The sequence below is a fragment of the Pteropus vampyrus genome, unplaced genomic scaffold (assembly GCF_000151845.1).
Source record: "Pteropus vampyrus isolate Shadow unplaced genomic scaffold, Pvam_2.0 Scaffold43, whole genome shotgun sequence".
Classification (NCBI taxonomy): Eukaryota; Metazoa; Chordata; class Mammalia; order Chiroptera; family Pteropodidae; genus Pteropus; species Pteropus vampyrus.
Genome location: NW_011888824.1, coordinates 6595208 through 6608358, shown reverse-complemented (window position 1 = coordinate 6608358; position 13151 = coordinate 6595208). Strand labels below are relative to the sequence as shown.

At 33.2% G+C, this 13151-nt stretch overlaps 1 protein-coding gene across 3 annotated transcripts in view; it reads left to right on the top strand.

Moving 5' to 3' along the window:
- Positions 1-13151, top strand: part of NKAIN2 (sodium/potassium transporting ATPase interacting 2) — an 876886-nt gene that overhangs the window by 268170 nt on the left and 595565 nt on the right. The window lies entirely within an intron of this gene.

The following is a 13151-nucleotide window of genomic DNA, read 5'->3' as shown; positions in this document are numbered from 1 at the left end:
ATATTAATATTTACAAAATGATGTAATAATGGTCAGAATTACCATAACACTGCAGTTATTCCTCCAACGCATATTAATTTAAACATCTGAGTTAAAATTTGAGATGTATTAAATAGTATTAATAGTGTAATGATTTGAAAGAAAACCTTCTCTACTGTCTTCATGGATCTAAACCTATTGGAAAGCTTCTAAGAAGTCTCCTTTAATAGCAAATAATTGAATAAAAAACAAAACAGAGTCACGAGGGAGTTATGACCTATATAGACTTGCTAATGAAAGGCTTGGGTAGATTTTCATGCAACTATGTATGCCATAAAAAGGAAGCTGCTTGAGGTTTCTTTTTCCTTTTTTTTTTTTTGCAACAATTATCTATTTTTCATGTCTGTGCATGTAAGCATGATATCTTAATTGACATTAATCAAAGTTACAGTAATTTTATTAAATTTTCAGAAAGCTCTGAAACCTGTTATTAAAATAAGCATTATTAACTTTGTTGGCATAATTTTAAGATTCATTTCAAGATGTGCTATAACTCAAGCAGACCTACTGAGAATTCTCAGACAAAAAGATGTGACATGCATTGCTTCTATAAAACTTGAAGAAGTATTGCACTTTAAAACTGCCACTTTTGGCACATCGAATACAGACACAAGTGTGTGGCTGTATTTGTTCATATATGCAAAAGATAGAAGTGGAAAGACACAATTTGTTTATTGTATATTCCACAGGTAGGCTCTTTGTGGGATTAACATTAAAACTGCTAGATAAAGTTGTGCGCGGGTGCTGTCTTTAAATCCCAGCATTGGATTTAAACATTAGAACATTTAAACATTTAAGCAAACATTAGAACTGAAAACATATTTCTTGAATCTAGTGTTTCTAGTTTTGGTTAGAAATAGTTCATTCTGAAATAATTTATAACCAAAGGAGATGATAAGATGATGAAGATTCTGCAGTAACAATAAGAAAGTTTCCCAAGAGGAGGAATAGTAAAAAGCTGGGGCAGATGTTACCAGAAAGAAGGGCTCGATAAAGGGAGTGATAAGATGCTTGGCTGGTGAGGAATGGAAAAGAGAGTGGGGGTGATTGACATTCCCGAGGGCCTTTTTCATTTGGGTTTGTTTCAAAGGCTTTTTCTGATGGCATAGATAATTACTAGACTGAAGGTCTCTGTTTTGCTAGGCTGTTTATGAGCAGACTACTAAACAAAAGAGAAAGTCAAGAGGAGGTGAAGGAAAGTAAATCCACTGTATGCTCCTATCTGAATATATATCTCAGACAGAACACTCAAAGGTGAAAAATGGATCTTTTAATATAGTGGATGTTTACAATATAGAAATAACAGAAATTTTCTCTTTACAAACATTTCTCAAATGCATTAAGACCTCTCTTACATATGAGACGGTAGTCAGAAAAATAGTCCTCTGCATTTAGGCTTAACTCAGGAAATCTTTGTACATGTAAGCATAAATCTAGATACAAAGATCTGGGTTCATACTCTGGCTTTGCTAACAGCTTTGTGACCTCATAGGTTTTACATTCTCTCACCTTTGGTTGTGTCCTTCATAAATGTGAGATTATAAACTCTATTTCAGATATGGACATGCAAAGATTCAATGAAATAAGCACTTAGTAGGCACCTTGCAATTATTTATTCAGTTAATGTATATCAAACACCTCCTAAGGCACTTAGTAAGTACTAAAGAACAGTCAGTTGTCATCTGACATGTTTAATGGAATATGCTTGAGACATCTTAAATAACTCAAAGCCATCATTCTGGACATCAGTTACTGTTTTGTTTTCCACAGTCACGAGCTTCCTGTATGCTGGAATTCATTAGGACAAGTTGTGTGTAAGCATGCACACATGCCCACACATACCCAGTGGCATTTCGAATTTTTAAGTCTTTTCAATGATTATGCTTTCACACATGCATTTACTTTTGTCAAAGTTTTTGTATATATCTTCTCATTCTTCTATTTTGCTGCTTATAAGCTGCTATTAGTATGGAAACCATATAAGAGACTTGGTAGAAACATAGATAAGCTCAGAATGAGCAATTTCACAGGAAGAAGGTGAGTAGTTCGGTTCTGACTTAGGTGGGTGAGGTTTTGTACATGGTCCACGAGACATTGCTTGATCTTCTCTGTGGCCTTTTCAAATGACTGATTCCCGAGTTTAAAACATTTCATCAGTACAAGAGCCAAATGAAGTGAAATTAGAAAGTTTGGTTTTCTCATGGCTATAGGAATGAATATCATATGCCAATTTTTAAAATTCTTAATCCAATTACATTTCATGATGAAAAACTGGAAGTTTAATTATGGAAAATATCTTAGCATTGAGGTTAGTATTTCACCAGATTTGAAAATAAGATATTTATTTTACCTATGACACATTAAGTGAACAAAGATGACTGTGTGTTATTTATGTATATACAATTATAAACCAAGTAAAATAGAGATTTTATTTATTTTTAAGTAGTAGATTGTAGGTTTAAATCTTGTATTTCTAATATAATTATTCTATCATTTCTTAAATAATGAAAATGTTGAAGTTATTTGTGTTAGCAAGTTTAACAAAAGTGTATCTTGGGTTATTTTTCTTCTTCCTCTTCCTATCTATGTTATTATTTACTTATTACTGGTATGTTTACTAGGCACTAGCAGTGAGGGCAAAATTTCTCACTAGCAAAAATAATTTGTTTTTATTTTGAATTCTATCATCCATGTGAAAGTATAAATCAGAGTTTATTTTGTTACCCCCTATGTGTTTGTATGTGTGAGAAAGAGGGATGCATTTTAATTTTGAAAGTATTTGTAACCTAAGCTAATAATGTGACCACTTGAAAAACATAATATTCTAATTTTTCATGTAGCTGAAGCAAAATTTAGTTCACTGACTTGTAACCATCTTCATTTTCTTTCCCCTTTTTGCTTAGCAATTCCACTAAATTGATGTATAAATAGATACCAGATTATGTCAGTTCAAAACTTCTTGTTCTGGGCATGCTATTTATTTTGCTAAGCCTATAGCACTGGGGAGTATTAATAAAAGCATAATTTACCCTAAAGTGACAGCCTTCTCAGACACAGGAAGCCTGCCTTTCTCCTGTCACTGAGAGGAGGAGAAAATACCCAAGGCAATATTAAAAGTAGTATACACAGACGAAAGAATTGATATGCACATAAACAAAAATAAAACAGAAAAAAAAAAAATTTGTCCTCAGAGAGAAATGGTGGCAGGAAAGGGATTACAGATCTAGAAGGGAAAGGAAGCTTTAGCATCAAAGGATTGAAGAAGTGTGAAATATAGATAAATGCTCATATGAATCTGTCTGATAGAAAAGCTGAGACCAGAGGTTTGCTCAGTGGTCTGAGAGTCAGGCCCCCAGGGTGGTTCCCTATACTGGGTATCTTATCTGTGTCAACCTAGGCTGATGTATTTTCCCATCACTCCTTAGAGTTCCACATCTGTAAACTGAAGATACTGTAAGATTTGCCACAGGTATTTGCTAAGTTCTTCAAGATCTATCTTACTTGAAAGGCTGTTTTGTTCTTAGAAGATTAGAACTGGGTTAGTTGGTCCCTTGCATCCTATAAATCTAAATCCACACGAGTTACACTTTTCATCATTTTTTGCTTAAATACTTCCAATGTTTTTAAAAAAGTCGAATATCACTTTTTACATTTTACTAAATTCTTCTCGTGTATCTTAAATATTTGTTTTATCAGTTTCTAATTCATATTTAATGTACAGATAGGCTGTTGGCGATGTTTGTAATAATCTCCCAAACAGCTATAAAGTTACTTCCCTTGAGTTTATATCATAGCAAAAATCATTATAACAACTCAATTTCTCAATAAAAAAGAAAGAAAAAGGAAAAAAAATGCACTGAAGATAATTAGCACTTTATCTTAATGGCCCTCCTTGACTGGATCCAGTTTTGCACACGAGCACACACACAACTACTGGCAAAAGCATTTTCTCCTAGCCCATTATAGGAGACCTTCTATATCCTTTTCTTTGTTCCTTTTTTTTTTTTAGTTAGGAAAATTTTTTTTTTTGAAATAAGCATTCTGGGAATAAGAATTTTTAACATTTTTCTAATACTATATTGTCATATATGTCATATTGTCATATCATTTTGCCAGGAACTTCAGAGACATAGTTCTGTGTTATATTGCCAACAACTTTAGGGAAATCAAGAGGCCTTGCAAACTAAATTTTTGATCATAAAGTAAATTGCCTACATCAGTGTAGATACCAGCATAGTAATAAAACTAAATTATGGGGTGGTTGGTTTCAAAGATTGATTTATTCATTGGCATATGATGGTATAGGTAAAATAAAAACAAATATCCTAGTCTTAAAAAATAATCACTTAGTCTAATGTTAAAAGATTTGTATTGCATATTTTTGCTTCTGTATGTAGCTTTTACTTGGTTTCTCTATTTCAAAGATATTTTTCTGTCAAGGACTTCTTGAAGACTGAGGAACTTATTTTAGTTACCAACATCACTTTAAAAAAATATAAGGTTTGGCGTTTCTGTATAGTAATGGAATCAATTTTATGTGTGTTTGGTGGAATCAGACATTTTCAAACAGTTATATTACTAGTTTTCTAAGATGATCATATTTTATTCACTTGGGTTTTATGTAACATTTGCATTTGTTTTTAAATGACATATTCTGTTTCTGCTCTTTACTAGAATTCAGTGGTGTTATCCTTAGCATCTCTAAGTATGGTCCTTATGTATAGAACTTGGTAATTACTCGTAAATTCTGTTTTCTGTTGCAGTTACATTTTGTAAAAGAAACTTAAGGGAAGGAGAAAATTACTTATTAGTTTTAGTAAACTATGCTATAATTAGTAAACTTGAGTTGAATCTTCTATCAGAGTCATAACATAAGGTAATTTTTTAAATATACTGTGATGGATACTGAGAAAGGTCAGTATACAGTGTGAAACCATAGACTTTCAGAACCAGAATTTACTTGAGAAAATGCAGTTAAACTACTTCCTATTACAAATGAGAAAAATAAGTCCAAAAATGCAAAGCGACATTGTAAATCAACAAGTTTTTCCAATTGCATTGGAAAATATGCAATCGTATTTATATTAAACATCATTAACAAGTATTACTAAATTAATCTGACCTCTCTAATGTCTTGTTCAGCTCTATGAGGATTGTAGCTAGGCAAATAGAACACAGAAGTAAATATGATCCAGCTCTTGACCTTGCGGGAGAGAGAGATTTAAAGCCAATGCCAAGTGTAAGAGTGGGAAAAGTGTTTTAGGAACACAAAGATACACTGGGGATTCTGAATTAGTGGCAAGGACTGGATCTGAATCAGCATTAGCTCTCTAACTCTGACCTCAGTTATCTTTCCACTGTATTTCTATGCTAAACATCAATAAAAATCAGTGTTATTACTATATGGGATATTTACTAGATCTTTTTATTTCCAGTTACTTAACATTACAAGCTTTGATGTAAGTGTACAGTTTTCTTTAATTTCAGAATCATTTGAATATACACAGGTCCTATTGCACGTGAGAAATCTATGTAAAAGATTTGTTAATTGGTGCCTAATATGTGCTTGTATACAATTTCAATAGATGAATTCCTAGAGTTTTGTTTGTTTGTTTTGTTCTTCCCTTATGGACTCCTTTTATTATTCATTCATTGAGAAATAGAATTGGATTAAAAGGTCTATTATTAGAACTTAAAACATTTAGAAAAATAAAATAAGTTGTATACCTGCTCCAAATATTTGCTTTTAGCAAATGATCAATATAAAAAATAAGATATTCATTAAAATCTTTCTAAGTTTAAAGAGCTAGTGTCACAAGTTTTTAGAACAGAAAATTAAAATGAATTATTCTTATGTCAACTTCTCTATTAGATTTTGTCTATATTTATACATGAATAGGAGCTTACAACATAGAAATCAATCTAATTTTCTTAGAATTGAAAAATTTTCACAGACACATCCCACATATGCAGCTTATACAGTATATATCAACAAGTAGCAGGTATTTATGCACGTGAAGTTCTTTAAGATAATTATTTGGCATTTATTGTAATAAATTATGCCTTTCATATATGTCAACTATCTCAAAGAAAAGGTCTTTCGAATGTGAAAAAAATATATATTTAGATGAAAATTAGTTTGATTTTTATTTTGATTTCTAATAAACTCATTAGAGCATATACCTTTTTATGACTTTATATTAAAAAAGGAAGCGAGTTTTTGTATATATTATATACATATGTATTTGTTTTGAATGATTTTAGATTATAACAAATTGAATCCAGATTTTTTATTAACTGTGTGACTTTGGGAAAATAATTTATCATCTCTAAACATCACTGTACTCATTTATAAAATGGGATATTCACAAAACTTATTTATAGGGCTGTTTTTAAAATTAAACTAAATGATGCATGCAAAACATAGAGTGCTTGGCACACAGTTTTGGTCAATAATGTTAATTAGTCTGTCATTGTTATTGTCACCATTACTTTTTTAAACATAAAAATATTATCAGAAAATACTACTCATGTTATTATTTTTTAGGTGGAAGATGATAATGACTATATTATTTTTCTCTGTATTTCCAATTTTTCTAAATTTCAATGATTGAATTTTATATTTAGCAATGACTCTTTCATCAATACACACCAGACTTATATGTTAATAAGAATTTTTAATTGGTATTCGTATGCATAGATTTCAAAGAAATGTATTTACGTTTATCAAAGCCTTCCTCTTTGTAGCCAAATACAAGCTAGGACCAATTCTCAGTTGTCTATAGCAAAGGACTGGGTCTCTACAATTGGAATATTTTTAAAAACGTCACATATGCTTTCTCAAATGTACTAATGGTTCTTAAATCTAAGAGTGATTGTGACAACAGGTATCTACAATTGACATGAATGTAATGGCATTTTTATTAATGTCCCGAAGGTAATAGAGAGCATGATATTCTCACAGAATTGGAAGTTTCAGCATGGCTATATCCTAGAGTGAAGAGTAGGCACCAGAGAGAGGGCAGATGCAGTATGGCCTTAGAAAACTCAATAAAGGTTTGACCTTGATCCTGAGAGCAACAGGGACCAACTAAAAATTTTAAGCAATGAAGTGACAAAATTAGATTTTCCATTTAAGAAAGTCATTTTGGCTGCCATGGGATACTGAAATAAAGGGACACGAATCTCAGTATGTAGATTATTACAATCCTCTGCACAAGAAGAGATGAAGGCAAGGTTTAAAGTTGTAGGGAAGGTTGGAGACTTGCTAGCTGATTAGGATAGTTATGTCTGGAGTGATGTAGATGAAGTGAGTTTAGATGATTTTAGGTTTCTGGCTTGAGTATCATGGTGGATATGTCTCCTATAAAAGAGAGAAAAAGGATATGGAACAAATTGGAGTGGATGGATAAAAGGAATACCCTCAGTTTTTGATATTATGTCTCTCATATCTTGGACCCAAACTGTATATTCTCCTTTACGACTTTTGTGGATAGTATTAAACTTCTATTTCTACAGATCCTGATAATTTCCAAAGTACTTTTTCATGTGCTGCATCATCTCATTCATGAGATAACTATAATAAAAGTAGAAAAGAATGCTCTTCATCCACTTGTGGGAATCAAGGCCAAGAGATCAGACACATACAGATCGGCATGTTTAGAACTGAAGTTGAGGGAATTGTGCTGTAATCACAGAGAAACCTTTTTGGGTCAAGAAGAAAGCTTACCTGAGGAGAATGTAGCAGGATTTACAAGGATCTTCTCCTGTCTTCATAGAAAAAAGCAAAAATATCTCTATGCTAAAAAATTTGCTAATCTTGCTGAGAAACCCAAAGAGCATTGTTCACCAAAAAGCAGTGCACAGCAGGTAAATGATATGATGATATTTGCTCAAAGAGTTTAAAATTTGTTAAAAGAAGGCTCACACCAGGATCTTACATATCAATTTTCCACATGTATTTTATAAGTGAATTACAAATGCTGTAAATAGTATATTTTATAGTGTGAAACTGACAGTGTTATCCTCAATGATGTGAAAGCAAACTCAGGAAAAGATTTTTGTTTGTCTTTTTTGTTTGTTTCTCAAATAGATTATGAAGGTTTTTCAGCAAATTGTTGCATGCTCATCAACTGAAATTCACAGTTATATGAAGATTTTTTTTTTATTATTATTCAACTGCTGAAATGAAAATCCATAAATTTCCCAGTGGTTTATTTTTGAAAGAACTTTAAGAACTACAATTTGTGCTAAAGAGAAATAAAATAACCCTGAATATGTTGCTTAACAAAACTGTATTGAATAACAATTTTAACATCATGATATCAAATGATATATACAAAACATGGCAAAGTGAGAGACGTGCCCAAATCTCCTCCCTTGAAGCAACAATAAGTTGAACACCTAAAACTCAACAAAAAACACCCAAACTGCACACCAGCAGGTCAGACTCTGAGTGTTAGGCAGTGGACTAGGAGAAATAAAGAAGCTGCCTCTCGCAACCAGAGCTCCCTGTAGGAGGAGAGGGATGGGGGGAAGGTATGGCAACTTCCCTGAATAGCCCTGCCTGGGAAGGTCGTGAGCTCCCAATGGCCAGCCTATGGCAAGGCCCCATCCTCAGAGCAAGAGACAGAGAAGTAGGACGGCAGAAAAACAACAGTTGATTTTTACTGGCTGCAGTTGCAAAACCAAATCTGAGCCACAAGCCCCAACACCCAACACAGAGGGCCCCTCCCCCCATACACGAAGGAGTCACAGAGGAATCTGAGCAAACGCTACAGAAACTGTTGCTAACACGGACAGGAACTGAAACTGAGGGTAGTGAGCGTGATTAAATATCTATCAAAAATAAAAAGACATTTTTAAGGCTTTATGTAAAGCAGGGATCCAAGAGGCTTAGATGCCACCTACTGGAAACCAAAAGAAAAGTGCCTTCTTTGCAGCAGGCTAAAGAGAGACCTTTATATAATAAATTTTCTTTCTGGAAAAAAAGCAGAATATATTTCCTTTATGCCCAGGCAGAGAAATAGTCCATTAAACACCATGAACAACCAAGGTGGCAAGGCATCTCAGAAAGAAAGAAAAAATCTCCAGAAAATAAACTTAGAGACAGAAATATGCAATTTAAATGACAGAGAATTCAGGATGGTACTTCTGAAAAAAACTAAGTGAATTCCTAAAGGAGTCATATCAACAATCAAAAGTTGACAGAACACCTAGATGAGCAGAGAAAGGAGATTAAAACCCTCAGAAAGAACCAAATATAACTTCTGGAGATGAAGAACACACTGCAAGGATTGAAAAATGAAATAGCAAGCTTGGGAAATAGAGTTGACCAAATGGAAGAAAGGATCAGTGATACAGATGACAGAAATCTATAAATCAGAAGGAAGAAGAAAGAAACCTAAATGAAAAATAATGAAAGAGAAATACAAGAACTAGGTGATACCATTAGGAGAGGAAACATAAGAAAAATGGGCATGACTGAAGGCGAGGAAAAGGAACAGGGACTAGAAAGCATTTTCAGACAAATAGTGCACGAGAATTTCCCAAATCTAAGGAATGAGCTGGAGCTTAGCATTCAAGAAGTCAACTGAACACCAAAATATCTCAACCCAAAAAGGCCTTCACCAAGACACATTGTATTAAATTATCAAAAATCAACGACAAAGACAGAAATCTCAGGGCAGCCAGGGAAAAGAAAATGGTAACTTATAAAGGAAAACCCATTTGATTATCGTCGGACTTCTCAGCACAAACCTTACAAGCCAGAAAGGAATGAAATCAGATATTTAAAGTATTAAGTGAAAAGAACTACCAGCCTAGAATATTGTATCCAGCTAAGCTCTCCTTTAGATATGAAGGAGAAATTAAGACCTTTTTCAAACATACAAAAATTGAAGGAATTCTCCACTATGAGGCCTGCACTATAGGAAATTCTGAAAGGGGTCAGCTCACCTAAAACAAGATAACAAACCAAAACAAACAAACAAAAAAACCATAATTAGGAGTTAAGTGACTATAGGGCAAATAGAAGCAGAGGAGTGCAACCTTTACTAAGAACAGGGCATTATAAGCTTAAATAAGAAGAGAATTGCTATACATAGGGACAAATTGAGATACATACAAAGGAACAAATTGAGAAAACAATGACTGAAAAGGTGAGGATTCAAAGATCAAAATTTGCAAAGGGGAATGGAGATAAGGCAAGTGCAGAAGAAAATGGATGAATGTGTATATATATATATGTGTGTATATATACATATGTATGCATATGGATATATGTATATACATATATCCATATGCATATGTATGCATACATATGCATATGGATATATATATATATATATATATATAACTGTCCTTTTCATATTTGTAATGGTAACCACACACCAAAGATACAGAACTGAAGAATATAACATAAAACAAGAAGAATCAGAGGCAAAACCCACAAAAGCCAACCAAAATAAAGAAAACAGAAACACAATGACAAGGAAGCAATGGAAACACTGAGCTACCAGAAAGCAAAAGATAAAATAGCTATAAGAAGACCTCATATTTCAATAATCATCCTAAATGTAAATGAACTGAACTCACCAATAAAAAGGCACAGAGTTGCAGAATGGATCAAAGAAAAAAACCCCAACTATATGCAGCCTCCAGGAGACACATCTCAGCTCCAAAGACAAATATAGACTCAAAGTGAAATGGTGGAAAATGATACTTGGAGCAAATGGCATTCAGAGAAAAGCGGGAGCAGTTATACTAATATTGGATGAAATAGACTTCAAAATAAAAAAAGGTAAAGAAAGATACCGAGGGACACTTCATAATGATAAAGGGAATCATACATCAAGAAGACATAACACTTATTAATATCTATGCTCCCATCAGGGAGCCCCGAAATATGTAAAGTAATTACTAACAGAACTAAAGGGAGAAACAGACCAAAACACTATTGTAGTAGGGTTCCTAAATACTCCACTGTCGGATATAGACAGATCATCTAAACAGAAAATCAATAAGGAAATAACATCCTTAAATGACACATTAGACCAACTGGACAAAACTGACATTTACAGAGCCTTCCATCCCAAAACAGCTGCTTATACATTCTTCTCTAGTGCACATGGAACGGTCTCAAGATTCAACCACATACTGAGAAACAGAGATAGTCTCAACAAATATAAGAGAATTGAAATCATGCCAACCATATTCTCTGATCATAATGATTTGAAACTAGAGATCAACTGCAAAAAGAAATCAGGAAGAACCACAAATACATGGAGATTAAACAACATGCTACTGAAGAATAACTGGGTCAGAGAATAAATCAAATGAGAGATCAAGAGATATATAGAAATGAATGATAATGATAGTTCAACATATCAAAACATTTGGGACACGGCAAAAGTGGTCATAAGAGGAAAGTTCATTATCATTACAGGCCTATTTTCAAAAACAAGAATGAGCCCAAATAAACAACCTAATGCTTCAAATTAAAAAATCAGAAAAGGAAGAACAAATGAAGCCTAAAGTCAGCAGATGGAAAGAAATAATCAAAACTAGAGCAGAAATAAATGAAATTGAAAACAAAAAAATATGATAGAAAAAAATGCAACAAAGAGCTGGTTCTTTGAGAATGTTAATAAAATCGACAAACCCCTGGCTAGACTCACTAAAGAAAAAAAGAGAAAGAACACACAAAAAAAATCAGGGATGAAAGAGGAGAAATTACGACTGATATTGTAGAATTACAATGGATCATATAAGAATACTATGAAAAAGTATATAACACCAAATTAATAACCTAGAAGAAATGGACCAGTACTTAGAAAAATACAACCTTCCTAGACGGAATCAAGAAGAACCGGAAAATCTAAATAGACTGATGAGCAGTATGGAAATTGAAACAATCATCAAAAACCTACCAAAAAGTAAAAGTCCAGGACCAGATGGCTTCACCAGTGAATTCTACCAAACATTCAAAGAAGATTTAATACCTATTCTCCTCAAACTCTTCCAAAAAAATCAAAGAGCAGTCAGTACTTCCCAACTCACCTTATGAGGCCAGTATTACTTTGATACCAAAACCTGGTGAAGATAACACAAGAAAAGAAAACTACAGACCAATATCTCTCATGAACACAGATGCAAAAATCTTAAATAAGATACTAGTGAACTGAATACAGCAACATATTAAAAAGATTATACACCATGATCAAGTGGGCTTCATGAACCCAGAGGCACAGGGATGGTTCAACATATGCAAATTGAAAAAGAAGTGGAAAAATAATTCCTTTTGCAATTGCAAAAAAGGAATAAAATACCTAGGAATAAATTTAATGAAACATGTGAAGGACCTATATAATAAAAACTACAAGATCCTATTAAAAGAAATTGAAGAAGATACAAAGAAATGGAAAGATATTTCGTGTTCTTGGATTGGAAGTATCAACATAGTTAAAATGACCATATTACCTAAAGCATTATACAGATTTAATGAAATTCCCATCAAAATCCCATTGGCATCTTTTAAAGAAAGTGAACAAAATATCATCAGATTTGTAGAGAAGCACAAAAGACCCCAAATTGCCAAAGCCATCCTGAAAAAAAAGAATGAGGCTGGAGGCCTCACTGTGCCCGACTTCAAATTACACTACAAACCGACAGTAATCAAAACGGCATGGTATAGGCAGCAAAACAGACACATGGACCAGTGGAACAGAATCGAGAGTCTGTAAGTAAACCCATATTTATTTGGGCAAATAATTTTCAACAAAAATATACAGTGGAGAAATGAAAGCCTCTTTCATAAATGGTGCTGGGAAAACTGGAAAGCCACCTACAAAAGAATGAAACTAGACCGTTGTCTATCACCACGCACCAAAATTAATTCAAAATGGATTAAGGACCTGAATATAAGACCCGAAACAATGAAATACATAAAAGAAAATATAAGAGCTAAACTCAAGGACCTTGGACTTAAAGAGGATTTTATGAATTTGACCTCAAAAGCAAGGGAATTAAAAGCTAAAATAAATGAGTGGGACTATATCAAACTTAAAAGCTTCTGCTCAGCAAAAGAAATCATCAACGAGGTGAAAAGAGAA